The sequence below is a fragment of the Dioscorea cayenensis genome, chromosome 3, assembly GCF_009730915.1.
Source record: "Dioscorea cayenensis subsp. rotundata cultivar TDr96_F1 chromosome 3, TDr96_F1_v2_PseudoChromosome.rev07_lg8_w22 25.fasta, whole genome shotgun sequence".
NCBI lineage: Eukaryota > Viridiplantae > Streptophyta > Magnoliopsida > Dioscoreales > Dioscoreaceae > Dioscorea > Dioscorea cayenensis.
This window is the reverse complement of record NC_052473.1, coordinates 8,135,080-8,141,077: the sequence shown is the minus strand read 5'-3', so window position 1 is coordinate 8,141,077 and position 5,998 is coordinate 8,135,080.

Genomic DNA, 5,998 nt, shown 5'->3' with positions numbered 1-5,998 from the left:
AACTATTATATCTTCTAATTGACTCTTAATGAGTCATGGAAATCCTTAAACACACGGTCCCAAACCTAAGGTCAATCGTGACTAACTCTACATTATGTCCCTGCAGAGAAATCGATCAATCTCAACACCTCATACTATGTAGAGTTGAAAAACACTCTAGGGATTCCAAGTGATAAACCCTATTCCAATGTATAGATCTAACCCTTAGGTCCAGGCGAAAGACCCCTAGTCACAAATAAGCCCTAGGTGCTAAAGTCACTTCAATGCTTCACTCCGTTGACTGTGCAACTAAGCCGCAGCGGAGGTCATCCCTTAGCCCATTCACTCTACTATGATCGTAAAGAACTCTTGGAATGTGGAGTTAGGATAAATCATATCGGAGGATAAGGGCACGCTCCGCTATCTCTCGACCGTCTCCAATCTTGCAATGTCTAACCCTCATGGTGTGCCACTCACTCACAAAGGTTATCAATGTAGTATCTCAACCCCAGTTCACTATAAGGTAGAAATCATGCAACAAGCAATCAAGATTTAAAGTCAATTAAAGACATCAATTATGGAAAGTATAATAGAAGATTAATGAAAAAAATACAACCTAGGGTTCACAAATCCAAGTACCCACTAGCGGTTTAGCTCTACATGGAGCTAGTTACAATCAATAATAAAATCAAATGTAAAAACAAGTAATCATAGAGAAACCCCCTCGGTATTAGTGTCAATGGTATTGTGGAGTAGCCTCGTCTTCTAAAAAGGTTCCCTTGTCCGACTCTAGGGCACACCTCGCCTTATCGATGCCCACGAAAGCTCCCCCAATAACCTTCTTCCAAGCGGAGCGGTGTTAAAAGCTATACAACCTCTCCAAAAAGCCTTGCCAAAAAGCCCTCTAAATCCTAACCGCAAGTCTCTCAAAAAGTTGGAGAAAAGACGGAAAAGAAGATGCTGAAATCCCGGGTTGAATCGCGGCTTTTTAAAGGGTCGGAATCGAGCATCCACACCGCCTCGTGGATGTTCCACACGCCCTGCTGAATTTCCACACGGGCTTGAGGAATTTCCAAGCAGGTGTGTGGATTCTCTGGAAATCTGATTTTTGGCCGATGTGAACAAACGAACTCGCTACTGGTTGTTTCCGACAATGATTTGCTACAGTAATCCGCAACATTGCCGGCCAAAAATACTCCTAATGGCACACAGTCCCTCCAACTCATTGTGCTGGCTTGAATACAAGGAGGTTGGCACACATTCACGTATCTTAGTGCCCCACTTGTGTCTTTGCGTTTGTTACTTCCAAGATTCCACCAAATAGTGCTTTCACGATCTACTTTTGGCTTCTTTTTCTTAATACTTAGTTTCACAACACTACATGCACAAAAGAACACAAATACACATGTATTTGTGCTTAAACTTGATAAAAGTCATGCTCATCATAAGGAAAGAATACTTTACATTCTTAACACACAAGCACTTATCAAACTCCCCCAAACTTAAGCTTTTGCTTGTCCTCAAGCAAAAAATAAAACATTGAAGCATAGAAGAAGGGAAAAAAATTGAAAGTGCTTGGCCTTATGTTCACCAAAGGATGCAATGGGAGCATTCTACAAGTAAGGAAAATTTAAACACTAAATACAAAAAATCAATGCTCTAGCTAAAAACTAGAATTAAAAAGGACAACAAACCCGATGATAAGTGGTTATGCGATATGGATGCGAAGCGTTCATTCCTTATGTTGAGCATTACTTTTCTCGTGTTTTTTTACATTAATATGTGTGTTTTTTATGTTACTTTTTACGCAGGTAGGGGCTGTGAGGCCGAGTATGAAGGAAATAGGCCAATGTGGATCATAATGCACTTATTTTGGAGGAGATCTTGCTAAAGTTCAAATGCGAAGACATAGGACAGGTGTGAGATGCTAGAGTGTGTGCCAACCTCCTCGCATTCGAGTGAGCACATCCATTTGGAGGGGCACAAAGGCAGTCACACTCGAGAATTCCGACCTATGCATATAAGAACAAGAACCCCACCAACACGTATATCATTGAAGAAGCAAGTGATTCAAGACGTGAACGTGTGCCCTATTTACGCTACCCCGATGAAAGTATGGAATTGGGAAGTTATTCGGTCGAAGATCGAAAGCGTAACACTCGTAAAGCAACACTCGCTCACGACCGGCCGAGAAATCGAGAAACAGAGAATCCACACGGGCATGTGGAAATTATCCACGCCCGTGTGGAAATTCCACACGGGCGCGTGTATCGTCCACGCCCGTGGAGTTGCCCGATTCCAGCCCTATTTAAAGCCGATTCAGCCCCGATTTTTGTATTCTTTTCGCCATCTTTTCCCCAACTTGAGAGAGGGCTTCGGCTAGGGTTTTGAGGAGTATTGGCCAAGGTTTTGGAGAGGTTCTACGGCACCAACATAGTGATTCCATTAGGAAGAAGGTTGGTAGGGGAGCTTCGATCGAGGCGTATCCTATACCGTACGAGGGAATCCTTGGACGACGAGTAGAGGACTCTCCGCAAGACCATCGACACGACCATCGAGGGGGTTTCTTTATGGATTCATTGCTTTTACATTCAATTTTTTTGATTGTACTTAGCTCCATGGAGAGCTAAACCCATAGTGCGTTCTTGGGTGATTGTGAACCCTAGGATGTATTCATTTCTTTGAACTTCTTTATTATGCTTTCAATAAATTGATGTTTATTGTGAGTTCCAACCTTGAATGCTTGATTGTATGAACATTTCCCCTAGAGTGACACTAGGGTTGAGAGTTCTTGTTGGTAGCCTTGTGAGTGAGTGACACACCACGAGCGTTAGACAAAGCTAGGTTGGAGAAGGTTGAGAGGGTGAGTCGAGAGGTACAAGAGCGTCCCCTTTCCCCTCCGACGTGATAGATTCTACCTCCGTTCCTTGAGTTCTTTGCAGCCATAATAGAGTGAATGGTCTAAGGGATGAACCTCCGTTGGGGCCTAGTTGCGTGTGCAATGGAGTGAAGTGTTGAGGGGATCTTAGTATCTAGGGCTTAATTGTGGCTAGGGACCTTCCGCCTGGACCAAAGGGTTAGGTCTATAATTAGGAAGCGATTTATCACTTGGAATCCTTAGAGCTCATTGCAACTTTATTCGAGTGTGAGGTTGAGAGGTTATTTAATCTCTCCTCTGGGACATGAATAGAGTTAGGCATAGTTGACCTTAGATTTAGGACTATATATGTAAGGATTTCTATGACTTACCATTGCATTGATTAGGAAGCATAATAGAGAGTTCTTGCACTTGAAGCGAGTATCCTAGGTGAAACATCATCCGAGTACCCCATCTTTATCGATTGCCTTGCCTCCTCCTTGCTTTTGCTGTCTTACTTGTTGCTTTTAATCGTTGAGAATTGAATCATTATCATACTTATCATTGTTGATACTCCACATAGCTAAGAATTGAATCAAGTGTCTTTACTCCTTACTCCCTGTGGATTCGACCCCTCTCATCTGGGATTATTACTTCGACAAACCCGTGCACTTGCGGGATATAAGCAAGGGGACCTTGTCACCCGAGATCGTGTATGTGTGTGTGAACTCAGTCAAGTAAACTGACACATCCGTATATGCGTGTAAACCGCAAGTGCACGGGTGTCAAAATAATAATCCCAGATGAGTGGGTATCGTATCCACAGAGAGTAGGGAATAAAGATACTTAAGTTGTTTCTTAACTAATGTGGAAGATAAATAGTGATAAGTGTGACAAAATATGAAATAACGAAAATAAAAATAAGATGATAGAGGGAACAAGTAAAGGAGAGGGTATGGCAATCGATAAAGATGGGGTACCTCGATATTGATCCGCCTAGGACAATCGTTTCAGGTGCAAAAACCGTCTATTATACATCCTAATTGATGCAACAATGAGTCATGGAAATCCTTAATTACATGATCCCAAATCTAAGGTTAACCAAGTCTAACTCTATACATGTCCCGGAGGAGAGATTGAATAACCTCTCAACCTCGCACTCGCATAGAATTGCAATGAGCTTTAGGGATTCCAAGTGATAAACCCTATTCCTATATATAGACCTAACCCTTTGGTCCAGGTGGAAGATCCCTAGCCACAATTAAGCACTAGGTGCTAAAATCACTTCAACGCTTCACTCTGTTGCACTCGTAAATAAGCCCCAGGGGAAGGTCATCCCTTAGCCCATTCACTCTACTTTGGCCGCAAAGAACTCTTGGAATGTGGAGGTAGGATAGATCACACCAGAGGGGAAAGGGGCACTCCGCTACCTCTCGACTCACCCTCTCAACCCTCTCCAATCTAACTTTGTCTAACTCTCATGGTGTATCACTAACTCGCAAGAGTTACCAAGAAGAACTCTCAACCCTAGTGTCACTCTAGGGGAGTATTCATACAATCAAGTCTCTAAGATTGGAACTCACAATAAATATCAATTACTTGAAAGCATAATAAAGAGGTTCAATGAAACGAATACATCCTAGGGTTCACAAATACCCAAGTACCCACTAGGGGTTTAGGTCTCCATAGAGCTAGAAACAATCAATGAAATCGAATAAAAAAAAAGGCATCCATAGAATCGTTAGTCATGGCAATGGTCTTATGGAGAGTCCTCTGCTCGTCGCAAGGGTCACTTTGTCGGGCCTAGGATACACCTCGCCGGATCGGTGCCGACAAAAGCTTTCCTACTAACCTTCTTCCAAACAGCACGCGATGTCGGAGCCGTAGAACCTCTCCAAAGCCCTAGCTAATACCTCTCAAAACCCTAGCTACCGCCCTCTCTCAAGTTGGGGAAAAGATGGAGAAAAGAATGCTGAAATCGGGAATCTACACGCCCATGTGGACGCCACTGTGGATTTTTCACAGGGGCCTGTGGAATTTCCACACGCCCGTATGGATTCTCTGTTTTGCTATTTTCTTAGTCGGCTATAAACAATGATGCTGCAGTACTTTTGCTACAGTATTTTCTACAATACCCTTCTATAGTACTGGCCTGAAATACTCCCGAATCCATACTTTCATCGAGGTAACGCAAATGGGCACACATTTACGTCGTGGATCGCCTTGTTTCTTTAATAATGGACATGTTGGTAGATATCTTGTTCTATATGCACAAGTCAGAATGCTTGAATGTGACTGCCCTTGTACCCCTTCTAATAGTTATGCTAATTCAAGTACGAGGAGGTTGGCACACATTCCCTCGGATCCGGAACCCGCCTATGTCTTTGCGTTTGAATCTTAGCAAGATTTCCTCCAAATTAGAGCATTACGACCCACATTGGCTTCTTTCTCTCATAATCGGCCTCACAACCCTACGTGCATGAAAGTAACATAAATACACCCATATTAACGGTAAAACCCGAGAAAAGTAATGCTCAACACAAGGAAAGAACGCTTCGCATTCTTATCGCACAAGCACTTATCAAACTCCCCCACACTTAAGCTTTTGCTTGTCCTCAAGCAAAGATTAAAACATTATCTGCATAGATGAAGGAAATATTTGAAGTGCTTGGCCTTAGGTTCACCAAACCATACAAAGAGTGTATTCTACAAGTACGGGAAATTTCAACACTAAATACGAAAAATCAATGCTCTAGCTAAAAACTTGAATCAAAAAGGACAACAAACCCGAAATTGTGTAAGTGCATGAACTCACTCAAAACAACCCAAAGTATACTCCTCACTGTTCTAAGTACAAGGGACTTATTTATCTACAAAAAGTAACAAAAAATTCAAAATTGGTAGTAGCTTCACACATCCTCAAAAGGTAGCCCTTTCCAAAGCGGCCGCTAAGGTGGCTTTCACACTGTCGAAGTGGCAACTCTTTCTACCGTAGTGGGTACATTCACTCATCCTATGAGATAGCTCTTTCTCTATGACACGTCCGTATATGCGTGTAAACCGCAAGTACACGGGTGTCAAACTAATAATCCCAGATGAGTTGGTATCGTATCCACTGAGAGTATTGAATAAAGACACTTAAGTTATTTCTTAACTAATGGG